The 23,778-nt window shown below is 41.6% G+C and overlaps 1 protein-coding gene across 1 annotated transcript in view; it reads left to right on the forward strand.

The window, feature by feature from the left end:
* Nucleotides 1-2,494: 2,494 nt before the first annotated feature.
* sptbn1 (spectrin, beta, non-erythrocytic 1) overlaps nt 2,495-23,778 on the forward strand; it is a 237,292-nt gene continuing 216,008 nt past the window's right edge. Inside the window, exon 1 of the mRNA XM_060940853.1 lies at nt 2,495-2,579. The gene's annotated coding sequence lies outside the window, so the exon portion shown is untranslated. The remainder of the gene's footprint in view (nt 2,580-23,778) is intronic.

Consider the following 23,778-nt stretch of genomic DNA (forward strand, 5'->3'; position numbering starts at 1 on the left):
TTACAAACTGTAACTTATAACAAAGAGAATAATGCAGCTCTGTTTCTTTTTACAGCTGTGTTTTGCATTGCATTATTGAAAACAGGTTGCTGACTGAAGTTGAGCATTCGCCCTCAGAGTCCTGCTCACATTCAGATTTTTTTTTTTCTCTTGAGATTTAATCAGAAGTGAATGATAAATATTTTGGTCCTGCTCCTGATATTTGTGCATACTTCAGCAACACCTTTAAATGATCATTTCATCACTAAAATAATTCATCTGTGGCAAAAGAAAGCCCAAACCAAACACAATGTGATATAATGCTTGCACCTTGACCCACCCAGTAAGAGCCAGTGCTGTTCTATAAGTTGAAGTTATGCCTCATCAAATATGAATGCATTAAGGATGCACTGTATGGGGAGGGTGGGGGAGGGGGGGGATGAGGTTTAAATGCTTAATGGAGAGGCTAAGTGCCCACCCACACAGGCTGCATTCATAACACAGAAACAGAGCCATCATTTATGTCTGGTTGTTTGTTTCAGTTGTAATGCACTTGACTTTGACTGTAAACATAATGTAAAAAAAAAAAAAAAGAAAGAGCATGTACAGTTTGTCTTGTGCAGTTTATTTTTCTCCCACAATTATAATCCAGAATAAAAAAAAGCGTGTGTGTGTGTGTTTGTGTGTGTGTACACATTATATACTGTTTGTGAGGAAATGTGCATGCTGATGCAAAAGTTTGCACCCCCTTATGACAAAATGAAGACAAAAGTGTCATGGTGAGATGTTTAATATTTTTATCTATCTATCTATCTATCTATCTATCTATCTATCTATCTATCTATCTATCTATCTATCTATCTATCTATCTATCTAACAATATGAACACTGCTTACAAAGATGTTTTTTGTTTGTGTGTGTACACACTATATACTGTTTGTGAGGAAATGTGCATGCTGATGCAAAAGTTTGCACCCCCTTGTGACAAAATGAAGACAAAAGTGTCATGTTGAGATGTTTAATATTTTTATCTATCTATCTATCTATCTATCTATCTATCTATCTATCTATCTATCTATCTATCTATCTATCTATCTATCTATCTATCTATCTAACAAAATGAACACTGCTTACAAAGATGTTTTTTGTTTGTGTGTGTGTGTACACACTATATACTGTTTGTGAGGAAATGTGCATGCTGATGCAAAAGTTTGCACCCCCTTATGACAAAATGAAGACAAAAGTGTCATGTTGAGATGTTTAATATTTCTATCTATCTATCTATCTATCTATCTATCTATCTATCTATCTATCTATCTATCTATCTATCTATCTATCTATGTAACAAAATGAACACTGCTTACAAAGATGTTTTTTTTTGTGTGTGTGTGTGTGTGTGTGTGTGTGTGTGTGTGTGTGTGTGTGTGTGTGCACACTATATACTGTTTGTGAGGAAAGGTGTATGCTGATGCAAAAGTTTGCACCCCCTTATGACAAAATGAAGACAAAAATGTCATGTTGAGATATGCAATATTTTTATTGATCTCAGATCAAAGGATCTATCTATCTATCTATCTATCTATCTATCTATCTATCTATCTATCTATCTATCTATGTAACAAAATGAACACTGCTTACAAAGATGTTTTTTTGTTTGTGTGTGTGTGTGTGTGTGCGCGCACTATATACTGTTTGTGAGGAAAGGTGTATGCTGATGCAAAAGTTTGCACCCCCTTATGACAAAATGAAGACAAAAATGTCATGTTGAGATATTCAATATTTTATTGATCTCAGATCAAAGGATCTATCTATCTATCTATCTATCTATCTATCTATCTATCTATCTATCTATCTATCTATCTATCTATCTATCTAAATGAACATTGCTTACAAAGATGTTCTTTTGTGTGTGTGTGTGTGTGTGTGTGTCACCCCGCCCTGTAGCTCAGTGCAGCAGTGGGGCTGAGCCCTGATACAGATACAGATTGAAGAAAAACAGAAGCCGATGTTCAAGACGAATCACTTCACTGATTCGACTCTCTTGAACACTTGAATCACAAATGAATCGTTTGATTTCACACTCAAAACACCTCCCAGAAATCATGTTAAACCTTCAGTTCTGGAACAGTAATACATATTTCAGACTTGGCACAACCTAAATATAAGTCCTAACACCCTTTTTTTCATCCTACTCTTAGACTCTGTGATAGACTACCATCAGCACATTCATTCATATCATTCAGTTAAAAAGTAGCTCATTTTAATTCACTGAATCACATTTGCATAATTAGCTTTGTATACAAAGTGAGAGAGAGTGAAAAGTAGAATAAAGCCTATATTCAAGGGCACGACTCAGTGTCCCTGCCAGTCCATGGTCACAACTGAACCGAAGAATCGAATCGATTCACTTGAATCGTTTAAAGGAATCGTTCGTTCGCTGGAGGGGAATAAGGAGGTAGTGCGGATCGGGGCGGTCACTCCCTCTCTCCTTCCCTCCCTCCCTCTTTCACTCCCAGCTCTTCTCTCTCTCTCTCACACACGCACGCGCGCGCGCACTGCGGACTCGGAGAGGCGGTGAAGTTGGTCCCGGACTCTGAGAGGTGAGTGCGGTGCGAATAAAGATTTGTTTTGACCCGAATGGGAAGACATGCCTAGAGGTGTAATAAGACTGCTGTTTTATTCGATCTAAATGAATAGAAAAGGTTAATGTTTGGTGAAGATTGGAGGCGCAGATGGAGATGGATGGATGGATGGATGGATGGAGAGAGAAAATCAGACCATTTTCCAACAGCTTTGCCTCTTTGAAACCAATGTGTGTGTCAACACAGTGACTCACACTGACTGAAGGCTAATTGATGGTGTGTCCTCATTCTGGCTCAGTAATTAATTCCTCCAACATGTGTGTGTGTGTATGTGTGTGTGTTCATGTCCCTGAGATGCCCGGGGTAACGGTAAGAGGGACAGTACAGTAGGCTGGATGGGAACAGGCGTGGCTCTGCTGTAGTTTGGTTACTGGGAGGGTTCAGTGTTGTTGTTGTTTTGATCCATTTGCCAGTTTAATGCCTGATCACATCTGTTGCGGACTAAACACCAAAAATCTTCAGTGCCGTTGTTATTGCTTTATGATCTGGAAAGCAAAGCAGTGCGCACACACGCACACACTATATACACGTACATGCGCACACACACGTATACACACACGCGCGCATAATACACACACACACACACACACACACACATGCATAAATACATATATACACGCACACACACACACGCGCGCGCGCTCCCAGTTGACTTTGATGTTGCGCCGCTGCATGAGCGTATTTCATTCTTTTATTATTATTATTATTATTATTATTATTTGCTGTGTCATCTTCATTACATCCATCCATCTCTGTCTATCTATCTATCTCTCTCTCTATCTATCTGTCATGGTTCAGTCTGATGGTCGGGTCCTGCACGTGATTTTCATGCCTCCAGCTGCGTGTGTGTGTGTGTGTGTGTGTGTGTGTAATAAATAAACCGATTCCTTTGAAGTAAATAGCAACTCGAGCTCTTGTTATTGAATGAAACTACAGCACTGGAGGCATGTCGGAAATTTGGTTAACCCCCCCCCAAATCATCACCACCACCACCACCACCCTGTTCCTCTTTGAGGAGGTTTTGAGGACAGTTGTGGCCATGACACCGTGCTGCACTGCGCTTACAGCCCTGTTTTTTTACGCATCCAGCTATAACTCTGTCATTTTCACCAAAACGTCCTCTCTCTCTCTCTCTCTCTCTTTTTTTTTTTACACGTTAAAGCGAGCAAAACAGTCCCGCCATCATCCATGACGTCATCCTGCCACGCACATCCCCTCCCAGCAGCTCGCTAGGCAACGGAGCAGCCCAGTCGCCATAGTGATCCCGGGCCGCATCTCAAAAGGTTTTCCAAGTGCACTAAGTGCTTGAAAGAGCGCGTAACTGACAGCTAACTTCTTGTTTGGTTTTCTGGGGTTGTGATTATTGTGCTGTGCAGGAAGAATTAAATTTCACTTTGAAACTGAATCTGAAATTAATTAATTTATCCTGGTTAGAGTGGTGTTGGGGGTGGCGCTGTCGCCTCACAGCAAGAAGGTTCGAGCCCCGTGGCCGGCGAGGGCCTTTCTATGCGGAGTTTGCATGTTGTCCGCGTGGGTTTCCTCCGGGTGCTCCGGTTTCATCCAAAGACATGCAGGTTAGGTTAACTGGTGACTCTAAATTGACCGTAGGTGTGAATGTGAGTGTGAATGGTTTGTGTCTATGTGTCAGCCCTGTGATGATCTGGCGACTTGTCCAGGGTGTACACCGCCTTTCACCCGTAGTCAGCTGGGATAGGCTCCAGCTTGCCTGCGACCCTGTAGAACAGGATAAAGCGGCTAGAGATAACAAGATGAGATGAGAGTGGTGTTGGGTTTGGAACCTATCCCAGAAGCACTGTTACCCCTTTACAACCAGCAGGGAACGGGTTTTTGAACCGGTTCCGTTCAGGATTCTTTGAACCTTGGTGCAAAGTGAACCAGTCCATGTTTTCACCAAGGATGTGTCATGAATGGATGGCGTTGTGCAATTCGCACCGGGACTAAACAGTAGTACCAAGACAGCGGCGTGCCTTGATCACCTGCGAGCTTTTGTTCTGTTTTTGCAGATATTTGTTTTTGGTCCATTTTTTTTTCTGAAGATGTTTCCTTTTCCATCGCGTTCCCCATTACTGTGCTCTGCTTCTTCTCCAAACTAAAGATTGATGTCATTAGGGTTTACGCTGGAAAAACCAGCTATATTTTGGCTCCAGCTGGGAACCAACTTTTCAGGTTCTGAACCAATTTATTTTTGGTCGAAATGGTCTGAAAGGTACAAAATTTGGTGCATGAACCAAAACAGAACCCATTTCCTGCTGGTTGAAAAAGAGTACAAGCGTAAGGCAGGAATACACCCTTAATATAACACCATTCCAGCACTTGTTCACCACACAAACTCATTCACACCTATAGGGGCAATTTATATCAGGATCAGACTACACTATATTTTTGTCTTTCACAATGGTCATTGTGTCAGATTAGATGATCACAGTGCCATAAATTCGTGCTGTGTTTTGGTCGGGAGACTGGAAACACTCCAACTTTGACCCTGACCAGTCATCAGTCACGCCCTTGTGTGTCCTCAGGGAGGAGGGTCATAAAATTACCAATCATGACTATCAAGGAACATGTTGGAGAAGTTGTCAAACTAAGGGAGAAAACACAAAATTCTGACATGCTAGACTTTTCGTCAGCATGTCATGGGGCGTCCCAGATGCCACATCAATGTTCTTTGATGATGTCACACTACAAGTCCTGTTCATCATCCCCAGCGTTCATATTCAGGTCCAGTGCTGGAAATTTGTCAGCCATGACAAAATCCTGTCAAAATGAAGCTGAATTTGTGTAGTTTGATCCCGGCATTATCATCATCATCAATCAATCAATCTGCCAGCATGTTTTTAAGAGGTTGGAGTAAACCAGAGACTCCAGAGGAAACACATATGGACACTCGGAGAACATGCAACACTCCACATAGGTGTAACCTGAGGTCCGGAACAACACCATATCACTAACCAGGATATTGTCAGTTAATTTGGCTTGAGTTTGTACTTTAGTCTGTGTAACGTGTTGACACGAGGAAAGTAGAACACAATTAAGAACACCTAGATAACATACTAAAACCGGTGAAGTGAAATATGGACACTTGTTTGTTTTTTTTGTCCTTTTATTTCCTGACACACCAAGCGAGAACACCACAAATAAGGGAAATATTTTTGGCTTGGAATTTTGGGTTTTTAAATGGACCGTTGTTACTGTAGAGGCCAGGCTTGTCCTGGACTCGAGTCCAGGATTTGCACTCTAACTTTAAGGACTCATGACTTGACTTGGACTTGAGCACTGATGACTCGGACTCGTCCATTAACTGCATTCGGACTTGTAAGTTGGAGACGAGGACTCGGATTTTTTCCTTATTTTTCTTATATACCATAATAATTTGGCATAAGATATTTATATCTACATTAATTTTTATACTAATTTCGTGCAAGAGAATGCACATTCACCTGTTCATACATCATGTTCAGGAACAAACTAACGTTAATGGTGCTAAAATGCCTGGAGAGAACGCCCCTAGGATTATCCGCTTTGCTTATACAGACTTCTCGTGCAGTGGGAAAAAATGCACTGCTATGTGTTCCATATGTAGAAGAACTATCGAGGAGACGACGGGGACGACCTCGAACTTCATTTGTCATTTGGTAAGACTCCACCCAGAGAAGGAAGTGACGCGCTATGTTCATTGCTTTGTTGATCGTGGGCGGGACTTGCTTGCTGAGCAATGAACTACACTACCGTTCAAAAGTTTGGGGTCACTTTGAAATATCCTTATTTTTGAAAGAAAAGCACTGTTCTTTTCAATGCAGATCACTTTAAACTAATCAGAAATCCACTCTATACATTGCTAATGTGGTAAATGACTATTCTAGCTGCAAATGTCTGGTTTTTGGTGCAATATCTCCATAGGTGTATAGAGGCCCATTTCCAGCAACTCTCACTCCAGTGTTCTAATGGTACAATGTGTTTGCTCATTGCCTCAGAAGGCTAATGGATGATTAGAAAACCCTTGTACAATCATGTTAGCACAGCTGAAAACAGTTGAGCTCTTTAGAGAAGCTATAAAACTGACCTTCCTTTGAGCAGATTGAGTTTCTGGAGCATCACATTTGTGGGGTCGATTAAATGCTCAAAATGGCCAGAAAAAAGTCTTGACTATATATTTTCTATTCATTTTACAACTTATGGTGGTAAATAAAAGTGTGACTTTTCATGGAAAACACAAAATTGTCTGGGTGACCCCAAACTTTTGAACGGTAGTGTAGCTCGTGTTAACCCTCTCTCATGTTATTTGCCCTGTTGATAGTGGGCGGGGCTTGCTGAGCGATGAACAAGCTTTTTATCTGTAGCCTGTTAACTAAAATGGGACAGTCGAGCAGTAACGTTAATCCAACATGGTAGCAGAGACGCTTTCACATAAAGGCAGCAAGAGCTACCGTCAAATGGTGCAGTTCTTGGACTTGACTCAGATCAAGAGTGGACTCGGCTCAAAATCTTCTTTAATGACTCGGACTTAAACACTAGGGACTCGAGACTGGACTCGGACTCGAGGTTTAGTGACTCGACTACAACAATAGTAGAGGCTGTTCTGGTGTGGTTCAATGCAAGGACGTACTGCAAAGTGTGCATGTTTCTCAATATTGCAAATCATTATGTACACATTCGACTTGTCTCTCATGTCCATAGATGTTCTTAATAAAACTCAATGCCTTAAAATGTTACCATAAAGATGTTTTATTCTTAGTGTTCAGGTTCTATGGCTATGTTCAACTAAAGCTTGTAACTTGGAATTTCTGACTTTCAACTAGCTAGAATTTCTTGCTTAGGACTCAAAAACTCGGAAAGATGTCCTTAACCTGTGAGTTTAGCACATGACATCATATCAACATGGCTGCCTACAACATGTAGCACTTGTCTAGATTTAAATAGTAGTACAGTAGTACGCTTTACCTTATGTTCACACCAAACATGGTGAGATGGTCAAACTAACAGAAAGTGATTTAGTTTCTGTGTCAGCCAGCATGTCTCAGCAGCGAGATGGATGGTGGTACGTGTTGGGTGGTGAGGGTGTCAGAATAAAATTGGAGTCCAATTTTCCTGGAGTCCAATTTTCAGACAACTTTATGGCGAGGAGTTATGATGCAGTTCAGCAACAACCAATTTGGAATTTAGAAGTGCTCCATTCTAAAGAACTCTCAAGAACACAGTCGTGTAAATTTTGGTTCCGTTCAAACCGTTCCCAAGTAGCCTACCATGGAGGAGAAAGTGATAATTGCGATGACGGGTTTCCCCATTATTTATGACGTGTCTGTTTGCGTACAGGGACATCAATTTTAAGAAAGACAAAAAACAAAGCATGGACTGAGGTATCAGAAACTGTAGGTGTTTCAGGTGAGTTGGTGAAGTGCCGAATATATTTTGTGGAAATTGGAGGGAATTACATGCTGACTAGCACTATAGCATGCAAAAGAGTCTTGGCTGTTTACTGATATCTGATTTGAATGATGCTGTTGAACAGGAGGTGTTACGAGATGACAGGTGTACGTTGGATATTTTAAAATGAAAGCAGTGACTCATCTCATCTCATTATCTCTAGCCGCTTTATCCTGTTCTACAGGGTCGCAGGCAAGCTGGAGCCTATCCCAGCTGACTACGGGCGAAAGGCGGGGTACACCCTGGACAAGTCGCCAGGTCATCACAGGGCTGACACATAGACACAGACAACCATTCACACTCACATTCACACCTACGGTCAATTTAGAGTCACCAGTTAACCTAACCTGCATGTCTTTGGACTGTGGGGGAAACCGGAGCACCCGGAGGAAACCCACGCGGACACGGGGAGAACATGCAAACTCCGCACAGAAGGGCCCTCGCCGGCCACGGGGCTCGAACCCGGACCTTCTTGCTGTGAGGCGACAGCGCTAACCACTACACCACCGTGCCGCCCTGTATTTTGAAATAATTTTTATTATGATATAAGATACCGGTTGATGTGTGTTTCTTTTGCGGGCCTTTTAAATCAAGGATAAATAATAAGTTACATCTAAAGGAGAACTGAAGGCAAATTTTTTTATTATCAAAATTCTATTTCTCATTTTATTAAATATCGGAATGCATTTTTGATCGCTATTTTGTCACTGCGATAGCAAGTTATGAGCTTTTGGAATATGCTCTGTAATATATCAGTCCGTATGTCAAAGCAACGGCCGTAAACGAGATTCGTTGAGACCTGTGCGAGACATCGTAGGACGGAAGTAAAACGTACAGCGGAAATCAAAGTGACCGACATCTGCCAACGTTGTCAAAAGACGCGCGCGCCCTCTTTCGAATGCTGATGTAATCAAGCCGGAAGTTTTGTTTGTTTTGATAGCAATCAGGAAAGTTTGAAAAAAGTAGGCAGTAATCGTCATTTAAACTCGTTTTTGTGCAATACTTCGTTTGGAAAACAGTTTTCAAAATGGCGGCGCTGACACCTGGCTGACACTTCTTCACGTTTCAAAGTCTCGCACAAGTCTCGTGAAGATCGCACGGATAAGCGACGCCTGCCGTGGACCAAACGAACTAAATTCAACATGGCTAAAAACCGAACAGGCCGATAAGTATAATATTTCATTGCAATTAGTTGCCAATACGAGTCACGATATAAGGTTACTAAAACCGAAAACGTAATTGAATAACACGTTAATTAAGAAATAAAGCAAGTTTAAAAATGACTTTAGTTCGCCTTTAAATAGCGCCTTTCGCAAACTCAAGATCACATTACACAGGCCAAGAAAACAGAACACACAAAAAAAATGTTGGTAAAGAGTGGTAAGTTTATGCAGTGGTGGAGGAGAAGTGTTCATGAAACAGAAAGGTTTTGAGATGCGATTTGAAGAAAAGAAAGGAAGAGTAGTCACGGAGGGGTTGAGGGAGGGAATTCCAGAGCTTGGGGATCATGGTGCTGAAGAACCTGCCACCCAGGGTAGAGAGTCTGGTGCGAGGGGCAGCAAAGAGATTCTGGCTAGAGGATCTGAGAAAGCGGGATGGAGTGTAAGGGGTCAGAAGGTCTCTGACCTAAGGAGGAGCAAGGTTATGGAGGGCTTTGAAGGTGAGTCGTAGGATTTTATACTTAATTTGGGATAGAACAGGTAGCCAGTGAAGGTGAGAAAGAATGGGGTGATATGAGCAGATGGTTTGGTATGGGTGATGAGTCTCGCTGCAGAGTTCTGAATGTTTGTTGTCTTTGAAGGGATTTAGTAGGGAGGCCAATGAGAAGGGAGTTGAAATAATCTAGGCGGGACATAATGAAGAAGTGGACCAAAGTTATTTAATCTCTCGTTGCGATCCCGTCAGTTCTGAAATATGCCGATGTTATTCCTATCTTTATGTCTGGCAACAAAAATATTGTGTCAGACCAGGGGCGCCACCAGAAATTTTGGGCCCCATGAAAGATTAGAGTTTTGGGCCCCCCAACTTTGCCCACCCTCGTCACAATTGCACTATTGTCATTATTTGACTTTTGATAGCCCATGGACCTTGAGTTTGTGACTTTGTTATTACATTTTGTGTATTAACCTACCAGGGACTAGATGAAAACTGGTCAGTGACTAATTCTGGTGCATTTACAATCACAAACGAAAATTCAAGATTTTGCCACATGCCTTTTTGTGCTAGGACAATTGGTGGTGAAATGTGTGATGTGACTGCTAATAAATCATAGAACACATAACCATGTCAAACACTTGACTGGTGTCCCTTATTAGCAACACTTTAATCTAGCAAACTGTATATGGCGCTCGCTCATTAAAAACTTCAATCCTAAAGCATTTATGGGTTGTATTGCTGCTTACCTCCTTCTCCAAAGGGGGGTTCAGTGGTTTGGTATGGCGGAGGTCCCCCTGAGGCTGAATCTGTGCATATTTAGGGCACCCCATTAGTTATGAAACTGGTTATTAGCACTAGTTATTAGCACCAGCATAACGTAATATTTCATCCTGTTTATCACACAAGTCAGTTCAGTTATTAAAATGGAAAAAATGTCACTGTACAAACTGTAAAAGTGTTCTCTTGATAGGCTAACCCAACCACGTTCATACTGTTCATTTACCATTCGCTAATATTTTGAACACACATGTGAGCGATAGCTACCTTTCTTTGGGAAAAACTGAGTGACCAGTTGGCTGCCTCTCCGGTCCCTCTCAGCTTTCAGCTGCCTTTCTTTACGTTTTTGCCAGCCACTCTTCATATTTAGCGATCATAGACTGTACGCACTCCACTGCTGGCTGGCTGGCTGGCTGCTGCACTGCGACACAGCAGCAAGTAGCGTTGCACTGATCAGCACACAGATTTAACGTATCGCGCTTCTACCAGAACTGGACCGTACCATTTCGCAAAAGGGGGAGGGTTAAATGACAATATGTTGAAGAACTCAAGAAATAGACAACCTTGTTCAATTAGCTCATTTTACCAGATGGAATATTGCATTGTTGTTATTTCAAAAGTCTTATTAAAATCATTAAAAGCATATTATCAGCCCCTTAAAGGGCCCCATGGCAGTGCTGGGCCCCTAGAATTGTTCTAACCTTTCCCCCCCTGGCGGCGCCCATGTGTCAGACTATCGTCCAGTATCAATCCTCCCTATAATTGGGAAGGTTTTTGAAAAATGTCTAAGTAATTCTCTTAATCAGTTTTTCGACCCATTACTTTGCGATGAGCAACATGGATTTATAAGCCAGAAATTGGTTGAAACGAACTTAGCTTCATTTACAAATTTTATAACAGATGAGCTTGATAAGAGAAACCAGGTCCATGCAGTATATGCTGATTATTCAAAGGCCTTTGACTCTGTTTGTCATAAACTTTTACTTCATAAACTAAAGTTTTATGTATCAGTGGCAGTATTTTATCATGGGTTCAAACCTATTTGTTGCAACGGTATCAGAGAGTGGCTCTCGATAATTGTAAGTCAAGATGGCAGTTAGTGTCTTCAGGGGTCCATCTTAGGGCCACTATTTTTCGTTATATTTGTGAATGATTTGCCCTCGGTTTTGAGCCCCTCAGAATGCCTCCTGTTCGCCGACGATGACAAAATCTTTAAATCCATTTCAAATCTAGCTGACTGTGAGGAATTACAATACGACATTAATCGTGTTAAGTTGGGCATACACTGTGCGATTTTTTTCAATCGCAGTATTCAGCTGCTGCTCACACTGTACGAGTGAATCGCAGGGGTAAACAGCACGCAGCTTACGATTCCTGTTCTCACACTATGCGATCCGATGCTCGGATGCGATCTGACTGCTCACACTGTACTTCCATACACGACTCGTCAGATTCTTGTATCCGGAACTGCAACGTGAAGAAGAAGAAGAGACCGGAAGTGCTGCTCAGTGTTTGTTTTCTCTTCCATATCTGTGTTCGCGCATGTGTAGTGTGACAGGTTGAGGTAAATCGGCTCGTGACACTGCTTCAACAGTGCGATAGCCTCACGATGGGCGACCAGGATTTCAAACAGGTTTGATTTTCATCCGATCGATCGGGAGGAGGTCGTGAGGTGTTAATCGCTTGCCGTACCCCATGTATACTACACGATCCGAGACGCACGACTGAGCCAAAACTCGGCCTGATCTCCAAAATAGTCGCACGAGTGAAAATCGTGTCAAAATCGGGCCAAAAATCGCACAGTGTATGCCCAGCTTTAGTGAGTGGAGTCGGCGTTGGAAACTGAACCCTAACGTCAACAAATGCGATTACATCAACTTCAGCAACAAGGAGAAGTCAATAAATTTTGTTTACACAATTGAGTCAAATGCTCTTGCAAAGGTTAAAGAAATCAAGGACCTGGGTATAATTTTATCAGAGGATTTCTCTTTCAAATCTCATACTGAGAATTGTAATTTCTAAGAGTAATAGAATGCTTGGGTTTTTAAGAAGAACATGTGAATCATTTTCTAACACAGCCGTTGTCAAATCATTGTATTTGTAAGAAGTAAATTAGAGTACTGTTCCATTGTTTGGTTGCCTCAGCATAAAACCATCCCTGTGTCCGAAATCGCTCCCTACTCACTATATAGGGCACTATATAGTGAGGATGCCATTTTGTAGTGCTGTCCGAAACCTTAGTGAGGATTATTTACACCCTATATAGTGCACTCAAAGTATCCCACAATGCATCACGAAAAGTAGTGTACACCGATGGTCACTAACCAAAGCAATATATCCCATCATGCATTGCGGTCGCGCTGAAAGAAATCAAATTAAAAGTCTCAAATTTGATTTAATAAAAGGCAGCGGCAAAGAAGAAAGTATTCAACCTTGATTTAAAAAGAACTGAAAGATGCAGGGACTTTGTATTGATTAATATGGGGAATACGCTCAGTATAATATGGATTTATCACAAAAACACATGCATGTATTTATTATTTTGAAAACCCACCAGCCGACTGATCTGGCACGGTTTAATTGTGCGACAGTAATGACATAAATACCAGCGTGACGGACTAGTGTCCGAAAGTGTGTTTTCATTTTACCAATGAGCTCACTACAGTGGGGCAAAAAATATTTAGTCAGTCACCAATTGTGCAAGTTCTCCCACTTAAAAAGATGAGAGAGGCCTGTAATTTTCATCATAGGTATACCTCAACTATGAGAGACAAAATGAGAAAAAAAAAATCCAGAAAATCACATTGTCTGATTTTTAAAGAATTTATTTGCTAATTATGGTGGAAAATAAGTATTTGGTCAATAACAAAAGTTCATCTCAATACTTTGTTATATACCCTTTGTTGGCAATGACAGAGGTCAAACGTTTTCTGTAAGTCTTCACAAGGTTTTCACACACTGTTGCTGGTATTTTGGCCCATTCCTCCATGCAGATCTCCTCTAGAGCAGTGATGTTTTGGGGCTGTCGCTGGGCAACACGGACTTTCAACTCCCTCCAAAGATTTTCTATGGGATTGAGATCTGGAGACTGGCTAGGCCACTCCAGGACCTTGAAATGCTTCTTACAAAGCCACTCCTTCGTTGCCCGGGCGGTGTGTTTGGGATCATTGTCATGCTGAAAGACCCAGCCACGTTTCATCTTCAATGCCCTTGCTGATGGAAGGAGGTTTTCCCTCAAAATCTCACGATACATGGCCCCATTCATTCTTTCCTTTACACGGATCAGTCGTCCTGGTCCCTTTGCAGAAAAACAGCCCCAAAGCATGATGTTTCCACCCCCATGCTTCACAGTAGGTATGGTGTTCTTTGGATGCAACTCAGCATTCTTTCTCCTCCAAACACGACAAGTTGAGTTTTTACCAAAAAGTTCTATTTTGGTTTCATCTGACCATATGACATTCTCCCAATCCTCTTCTGGATCATCCAAATGCTCTCTAGCAAACTTCAGACGGGCCTGGACATGTACTGGCTTAAGCAGGGGGACATGTCTGGCACTGCATGATTTGAGTCCCTGGCGGCGTAGTGTGTTACTGATGGTAGCCTTTGTTACTTTGGTTCCAGCTCTCTGCAGGTCATTCATTAGGTCCCACCGTGTGGTTCTGGGATTTTTGCTCACCATCCTTGTGATCATTTTGACCCCACGGGGTGAGATCTTGCATGGAGCCCCAGATCGAGGGAGATTATCAGTGGTCTTGTATGTCTTCCATTTTCTAATAATTGCTCCCACAGTTGATTTCTTCACACCAAGCTGCTTACCTATTGCAGATTCAGTCTTCCCAGCCTGGTGCAGGTCTACAATTTTGTTTCTGGTGTCCTTTGACAGCTCTTTGGTCTTGGCCATAGTGGAGTTTGGAGTGTGACTGTTTGAGGTTGTGGACAGGTGTCTTTTATACTGAGAACGAGTTCAAACAGGTGCCATTAATACAGGTAATGAGTGGAGGACAGAGGAGCCTCTTAAAGAAGAAGTTACAGGTCTGTGAGAGCCAGAAATCTTGCTTGTTTGTAGGTGACCAAATACTTATTTTACCGAGGAATTTACCAATTAATTCATTAAAAATCCTACAATGTGATTTCCTGGATTCTTTCCCCCCATTCTGTCTCTCATAGTTGAAGTGTACCTATGATGAAAATTACAGGCCTCTCTCATCTTTTTAAGTGGGAGAACTTGCACAATTGGTGGCTGACTAAATACTTTTTTGCCCCACTGTATATATTCATTTTCAAGCATTACAATAAGGCATTACATACACTTTAAGTTAAAACCGCACCAGAGTATCCCTTTAAGTGGACTTGTTTTGCTTTATAGATAGATATGTCGAGTTTGCTTATGGAGGAGTCTCTTGGGTTCACTTTGCCATGGAGAATCACTATGAGAAATGTGTGTGTGTAATGAGACAGTCGGGAATTTTCACACACTCAGGGTGATGAATGACTGGGGCACGTGTGTTCTTGCGAGGCTGTGTGTCTGGGGGATTTTTTTTTATACATTCTTGTCCTTATTATCATACAGCGCAACATGTTTATGTTCATATCAGCACATTTGTTGCAATCCATGTCTTTTTTTTTTGTACAAATATGACTTTCTTTCTTTCTTTCTTTCTTTCTTTCTTTCTTTCTTTCTTTCTTGTATTTGTCATTTCTATTCTGGTTTTATTCTCTTTTAAAAAACAAACAAACAAACAAACAAACAAACCATCCTCAGGACATAAGGACACTGGAGTTATCAAATATTAATGCACAAAAACGTCATGTTTCATTTCCCTAGTGTTTCGCAGTTACGGTACTGAATTCAAAAGGCTGCGTCCTTGTCTCAGGGTTCCAGGAGGTCGTGTTTTTATTACTCGCTACCTGTCGGATAACTTAATTAGCTTCACAGCAGATACAGTGTTAAAGTGGGACAGGTGGTATCGTTCACTTGTTTACTGTGACAGAAAGGAGGAAGAAAAGGGGGAGGGTGGAGAGTCGATCAGTGAACCACCAGCTGTCACAAGACGACAGGTGAGGGACACATGGTGCCCACAAGTGGCCCGGTCACACACAAAGCATGCTTTGGCCGAGTTTACAGCATAATCCGTGGTCTGTGTCCTGCCTGTTTTGGCCATGTTTCTCCAGCTGCCTCTCTCGGGACTGTCGGGAATTTTTAGCTTTTATTTTGGGGTCTTGAGAATCTATAGAGTTTAAAACAGAGCTGATGGATATTTGGTGTGTTCTGGGTTTTTTTTTTTCTTTTCTTTTTGAGAACCGGCTCAGTCCTCATGTGGCCTCCGAGTAAATAAAACTAATTGCATCTTTCATTTCATGGCCTTGAGTCTGAATTTGGACATAAAGAGCACGATTACTATGATTACAAATTTGTCTTCTTTGCTATACTGTTTAGAATTTGTAAGGAATAAAACAACAACGACGACGAGTGCTTTTATAGGGTAACCCAAAGTTGCTCACTTTTCCATAATGGCACATCCTGAAGTGTTATACCATAGATTTGCAAACACAATGTTTTATTAATTTAAAATATTCCATGTTGTAGTGTTTATCCATTTGGATAAACATTTACACTACCGTTCAAAAGTTTGGGGTCACTTTGAAATGTCCTTATTTTTGAAAGAAAAGCACTGTCCTTTTCAATGAAGATCACTTTAAACTAATCAGAAATCCACTCTATACATTGCTAATGTGCTAAATGACTATTCTAGCTGCAAATGTCTGGTTTTTGGTGCAATATCTCCATAGGTGTATAGAGGCCCATTTCCAGCAACTCTCACTCCAGTGTTCTAATGGTACAATGTGTTTGCTCATTGCCTCAGAAGGCTAATGGATGATTAGAAAACCCTTGTACAATCATGTTAGCACAGCTGAAAACAGTTGAGCTCTTTAGAGAAGCTATAAAACTGACCTTCCTTTGAGCAGATTGAGTTTCTGGAGCATCACATTTGTGGGGTCGATTAAATGCTCAAAATGGCCAGAAAAATGTCTCGACTATATTTTCTATTCATTTTACAACTTATGATGGTAAATAAAAGTGTGACTTTTCATGGAAAACACAAAATTGTCTGGGTGACCCCAAACTTTTGAACGTTAGTATAGCTCATGTTAACCCTCTCTCATGTTATTTGCCCTGTTGATAGTGGGCGGGGCTTGCTGAGCGATGAACAAGCTTTTTATCTGTAGCCTGTTAACTAAAATGGGGCAGTCGAGCAGAAACGTTCATCCAACACAGTAGCAGAGACGCTTTCACATAAAGGCAGCAAGAGCCACCATCAAATGGTGCAGTTCTTGGACGTGACTCAGATCAAGAGTGGACTCGGCTCAAAATCTTCTTTAATGACTCGGACTTGAACACTGGGGACTCGAGATTGGACTCGGACTTGAGGTTTAGTGACTCGACTACAACAATGGCAGAGGCTGTTCTGGTGTGGTTCAATGCAATGACGTACTGCATAGTGTGCATGTTTCTCAATATTGCAAATCATTATGTACACATTCGACTTGTCTCTCATGTCCATAGATGTTCTTAATAAAACTCAATGCCTTAAAATGTTACCATAAAGATGTTTTTTTCTTAGTGTTCAGGTTCTATGGCTATGTTCAACTAAAGCTTGTAACTTGGAATTTCTGACTTTCAACTAGTTAGAATTTCTTGCTTAGGACTCAAAAACTCGGAAAGATGTCCTTAACCTGTGAGTTCTGGTGGTAAACTTATGGTGGTAAATAAAAGTGTGACTTTTCATGGAAAACACAAAATTGTCTGGGTGACCCCAAACTTTTGAAGGGTAGTGTAGGTTTAATGTTGTGGATCGTTCCTGGTATCACTTATGCTACCACAATTAGTTTAAATAAACAATCGTTCTCTCACCGGCCTCTCTTTTTTTTTTTTATTTGTGTTGAAGTGAAAAAAGAGAAACAAGAAAGCATAAACTCCTCTGACTGACTGTTACAAAGCGCTGACACTGGAGCCTCCTTCCATAAATTCTCTACTTTCACATTACCCATAATGCCTTGCGTCCGGGGAGGGACCAGGTGCTATATTTGTTTACTAAGTCAGATAACCTCAGCCATTTCTTCGAATTCACATGAGGAAAAATGACTTTTCCTGATTTAAAGTTTTACACAATACCTAAAGAAGCTAAGCGTCGAAAAGCGTGATTAGACAGAATTTGCCGTCAAAATTTTACACCGACAGACAAAATGCGAGTGTGTTCTACACACTTCAGTGGTGGAGTCAAGTCTGACGATCCAAGTCACGAAGCCGACAACCCGTGTCTTTGTGTTTTAGTCATAAAAAGTGCGAAAACCGAAAAACAAGAACAAGTCAAAGAACTGAAAAGGATGACTTTACAGAAGGATCGACTCCCAAAACAAAGCGCAAACGATGCAGTGTCGGTAAGCTTCCATGTCCTTCTGCTTTTAGTGTTTCTGTAGGTAGATCGAATGTAGTATTCGACCCTGTAGTCCTAACAGCTTCCTCTAACAGCCCAAAGACTGTCGTAATCCGGTAGTATATGAGCTTGAGGAAACTCAGAGTGAAGGAAATCAAAATCAACTTCAACTTAAAGGGGAACAGAGGCCAATATATAGAGTAAATATAACAATAAAACACACATTAACGAACCTTATTCAAGACTTACAAAAGTTTTTTGTTCTAAGGTTGGAAAGTTATCGTGTTTTGAAAGTAGCTCGAGCAAACTATTTCCGCAGTTTGAACAGCCCGCCATGATATTAATTTTATCCAATCAGAATGCACGTTCATTTTCTCTGCGTAACACTCATGACGTATGTATGTGCCCGGTTGTGTTGGCTCATTGAGGTTGGGAATAGCACGTGTGAAATACCTGTTTCTGCCTCTTGCGACGATTTCGCAAGTCCACGGGTGGCGCCTATCTCATTGCAGCAAATAAATTCTGCTGGACTCGTGAGCAACTCCACGTTACATTTTCCGCACGAGCACCACGCCGTGTCACCTGCACGCAGACGCTCTGCCCCACGCTCGCCATGCCCATGGTCAGCATCAGTCTCATCCTCGCCGTCATCCGAGCTTTCTTCTCTTATTTCATCACCGGAGTCGAGAGTACCTCTCCTAGGTTCAAACTGGTACCCTTCTAAGCCATAGCCTGCTTGCAGTGTGTCTTGCGGGATCTCTTCGTATGATTCGACAGAGCTGTCGCTTTCACTTGATGCGCCCGACGCCATGATTACACGCTTCTCTCCTCTATTTCGGAGAGTTCCGCTAGTGCAGCGGGTAGCGCTGACGTCACGGTCTTTTAAAAATGGCGACTCTTGTGCGGTTTAGCATATAAAGTATTATATTTACAATTGCCAAGATATTTCGTTGTTTTCTAGTATATAAATTTAATAGAATACTTAAGAATATGTTACTTTGTCACATCAGCAACTGTATATATTATATTTGGTACCCCTTTAAAAATAAATGTGACAGTTCTGCTGGGTGGCGGCATGGTGGTGTAGTGGTTAGCGCTGTCGCCTTGCAGCAAAAAGGTCCGGGTTCGAGCCCCGTGGCCGGCGAGGGCCTTTCTGTGCGGAGTTTGCATGTTCTCCCCGTGTCCGCGTGGGTTTCCTCCGGGTGCTCCGGTTTCCCCCACAGTCCAGAGACATGCAGGTTAGGTTAACTGGTGACTCTAAATTGACCGTAGGTGTGAATGTGAGTGTGAATGGTTGTCTGTGTCTACGTGTCAGCCCTGTGATGACCTGGCGACTTGTCCAGGGTGTACCCCGCCTTTCGCCCGTAGTCAGCTGGGATAGGCTCCAGCTTGCCTGCGACCCTGTAGAACAGGATAAAGCGGCTAGAGATAATGAGATGAGATGAGTTCTGCTATGTTTACAGGACTTACTTGACTGAGTGAATCTTGTGTTCAAATGCATGAAGCGTTTTGTATTTTCTTACAGCTTTCCCGTCATAACCAACAGCCAGCAAAAACCATTTCACTGTGGATTCTTCTACGGTCAGTGTCGCTCTTTTGAAGCTCTTCTGCCAGTCTTTTAACTTGTGCAGGTCAGTAATTGTTGGAACCCCCGTGCTGACAGATGAAGAAGGCTGCTGACACTCTGTCACCCGAAGTAGAGATGTTCAAAGCATTCGATACGATATTTACAAGCGCTTTTTTACCGACTGATTTCTCGAAGTCCACAGAAAAAGCTTTGCAGATTTCTTTAAGCTTTGGGTTAGTTAGTTCTGACGCTTCTTTGAAGGTTTTAGGGAGATTTAAATTTGAAAGATTACTGTTAGTGTGCGACGCCATGTTGGTTTAGTTTGTTTATATTTTGGTTACCCCTCAAGTTGCAAAGCATTATGGGTAACGTGAAAGTAGTCAACGCTAAATAAATCTTATCATATCAACACTGTTTATGTGGCGCATCTGCTATAGAAGGCATTGTATTAGTAGCAACTATAGAAACAATAATGTATTCAAATGAAAATGAATCAACGCCTTCTGACCAATCAGATTCGAGAACGCTGAATCAAAAATGCTGTGGTGTCATCTGGTAAAGTTCAACGTCTTAATATCCTAGATGAAGGAAGTGTTTCATAATGTTAATAGACTGTTGGTTATACAGATTTTCCAGTTGGGAAAAAAAGAATAACCTTATGGAAACATTCCTATAACATTTCTGCAACGATTCTTTTCGTTCTAAACGTCACAACACTCAGAAAATATAGAGCTGATTAAAATGTGTAATATTTCAAAATTCCACCTAATCAGGTTTAAGTTATTCCACGAAATCAAGTCATACATGAGCTGATATAAGCCATGTACGACAAGATTGAGTGGAATAACTGTTTTATTCTATCCACATTCACTGGATTTTGAGAAACGGAGCATTTTTATTTTTTGCAAATTCAATAAATAAAAGCTTTTAGAATTTAAACAAACTGGTGAAATGACAGGAGCAATTTGTGAAAAATGTGATAATTTTTGAAAAAAAATCAAAAAGATATGTTCTTACCATCTAATACTTTCATTCCATATTTCGTTGCTTTTTTTGGTATTTTTTGGGGTTTTATTTTCGAAAGAGTTTTTATTTCATCCTCGGTTGGTTCAGCAACACGCTCTGCCATTTTGTTTTTCTCTACTCATGGTATATGAGCTGATACCCTAGTAGAAGAGTAGCCAATCAGAGCGTGCGATTGATCATATCCAGTGAATGTGGATAGAATAATTAACAGTTATTCTCTGAAATCGAGTCGTACATGAGGCTACAAGCCATGTATGATGCGATTGAGTGGAATAACTATTTTATTCCGTCAAGATTCCCGTTTCTGGTTGAGAGTACGTCGTGTGCGTTCTGGCTGCCGCTTCTCACCGGAGCTGTTTTTTAAATTTTATTTCTTTTTCTATTTTTTTTTTCTGTGTTTGTGTAGTTTGATGTTTGTTTGAGTATTTTGTCCGCCGGTTGTGGTGTAGCTCCGGACCTAGTTTTGGGCGTCGGTTCCCTCCAGGCCTTGGTTCGCTGTGGGTGATGCCTGCGCTCCCAGCTGTGGACTGCAGTGAGCTCGTTGCTCATTTTACATCATGGTTGTCCAGCGCTCTGTGCTTTAACGCTTGGCGTGATGTTCCGAGCGATGTTGCTTGGTGGTGTCGCGGCGGCTGTGCAGGCAGTTTGGGACACACCAGCGCTTTGCGTGGCGGAGCTTCTCTGCTCGCTTTGTGGATCCATGGCGTGGTGTTCTGAGTGATGTTGCTGACAGCGTCGCGGCGGCAGTGCTGGAGATGTGGGACTTGTTTTCGTGCGCCTTTTGGTGGGACTGTGGCTGCTACACCACGGGAATTACATCCTGACCCCTACTTGGTTGACTTTTTACCTTTTATTTTTTATTTTTTCTTATTATATTTTTTATTTATTTATTTTCTTTGTCTACTATTGTAAAGCGTCCTTGGGTTTCTTGAAAGGCGCTATATAAATTTAACTTATTATTAAGATTCACTGGATTTTGAGAAACAGAGCATTTTTATTTTTTTGCAAATTTGATAGATAAAAAGGGGCGGCACGGTGGTGTCGTGGTTAGCGCTGTCGCCTCACAGCAAGAAGGTCCGGGTTCGAGCCCCGTGGCCGGCGAGGGCCTTTCTGTGCGGAGTTTACATGTTCTCCCCGTGTCGGCGTGGGTTTCCTCCGGGCGCTCCGGTTTCCCCCACAGTCCAAAGACATGCAGGTTAGGTTAACTGGCGACTCTAAATTGACCGTAGGTGTGAATGTGAGTGTGAATGGTTGTCTGTGTCTATGTTTCGGCCCTGTGATGACCTGGCGACTTGTCCAGGGTGTACCCCGCCTTTCGCCCGTAGTCAGCTGGGATAGGCTCCAGCTTGTCTGCGACCCTGTAGAACAGGATAAAGCGGCTACAGATAATGAGATGAGATGATATGATAGATAAAAAAAACTTTGTACAAAATGTCCGACAAACTCATTTCCACTTAGAATGTAAACAAACCGGCGAAATGACAGGAGCAATTTAGATGAGATTAGATTAGATAAAACTTTATTGATCCCTCTGGGAGGGTTCCCTCAGGGAAATTAAGAATTTGTGAAAAATGCTATAATAATAATTCTTGAAAAATAAAAAAAAGATACGTTTTTATCAAATACTTTTATTCCATATTTTGTTGTTTTTTTTTGTTTGTTTTTTTTTTGGGGGGGGGTTCTTCTTCTTCTTCTTTAGGGTTTTTTGGTGGTTGGCAAACCAACTTAAAAGGTGCATTACCGCCACCGACTGGGCTGGAGTTTGGAACAGGAGATATTTTGGGGGGGGGCAAGGAAAAAAAAACTATATTATTTTAGCTATTTCTGTTTCTTTTAAATGCTTGAACAAATTTTGGGGTTTTGTTTTTGAGTAGACTTTTATTTCGTCCTCTGTTGGTTCAGCAACACGCTCCGCCATTTTGTTTTTCTCTACTCATGGTATATGAGCTGATATCCTAGTAGTAGCCAATTAGAGCGTTCGATTGCTCATATCCTGTGAATGTGGATAGAATAATAGGCCTAATAGATGTCTTCACTCAGTGTATTCTGAAGTATGAAACCAATACTGTTTTTCCAGCATTATTATTTCCAAACCTCTTAAGAACAAATCATTCCCTGGAATAGGCCTAATAGCAGAAGAGATATTTGTATGCTGATCGTATTTGTCGGAGCAGAGCCATAACTGACATATTGGCTGCTGTCTGATCCCAAAGTGAATTAGAGGAAATGAGAGAGACGCTGAGGGACTGGGCGAGGTCGACAGCCCCAGACCTCTTCTCCCGTCTCCTCTCTTCTCCTCTCCTCGACAGCCTTCTCATTCTTCTTCTCTCGCCTCCTTTTTTTTTTTTTTTCAATTTCTTCTTAATTATTGTTTCCTGGTCTTTTTGATTAACATATCTGAACAGCATACTAGTGATGCATTTTTCACTGAGGTACAATCTTCCTATATTTTCCAGCCGTGATTTAAATCAAATCACAGACTGTTGTTCAGTAAAGCTTGTAAAGTGTATACTTGCGTCAGGAGTAATTAGCTGTAATTTCTTTGATACTCTCCACTCGTCCCCAGCCCCAGCTGTATTCCACTGATCTGTTTAATCTGGTTCAAATGACGTGCTATCCACACATCCTTCCGTCCAGCCATCCGTCCGTCCATCCACCCGTTCCTCCAGCTGGGCGTTTGAGCTCATATGTACAGCTGTATCATGATCCAAACCTCGACCCAGGACCTTGTACTTCATCCAAATCCCACTCCGAAGGACAAAACATGGCCGCCAGAGCCGAAAGAGCGTCACGCTTCGAATTCACAATAGAGACATTAGCTCCTGCTCTGGTGTAATCGTCACAGCACAGAAGTGTCATTAGGGTCATAAAGGACGCTAGATATTAGCCACGGATGTGCTAGCAGGCAGAAGTGAAAACATTAATACAGTACCTCTGTGAAAGTTAATGAGGTAGCAAAAAGTTAGCTAGCTATCATTATTAATATGAATGACAACGTGGACATTTGTGATGCTTGTCAATCTGAGAAGTAAATACTGCCATCATCTCATTCAGTACTAGAGAAATGGTGCTGATGATGGATGGGGTGAGCAGCCATCTTGAATCTTGCCATCTAGTCGAATGCTAAACTTGGGTTTGAGGATATTGATCTGCATTTCTAAACACAAATTTCAAATTGAGGATGTTTTGTTTTTTTCCCCTAATCTTATATCCAAAATTTTTTTAAAGAGCTTAGTTGAAGTTTTTTTTTTTT

Source organism: Neoarius graeffei, chromosome 15 (genome assembly GCF_027579695.1).
Source record: "Neoarius graeffei isolate fNeoGra1 chromosome 15, fNeoGra1.pri, whole genome shotgun sequence".
NCBI classification, from domain to species: domain Eukaryota; kingdom Metazoa; phylum Chordata; class Actinopteri; order Siluriformes; family Ariidae; genus Neoarius; species Neoarius graeffei.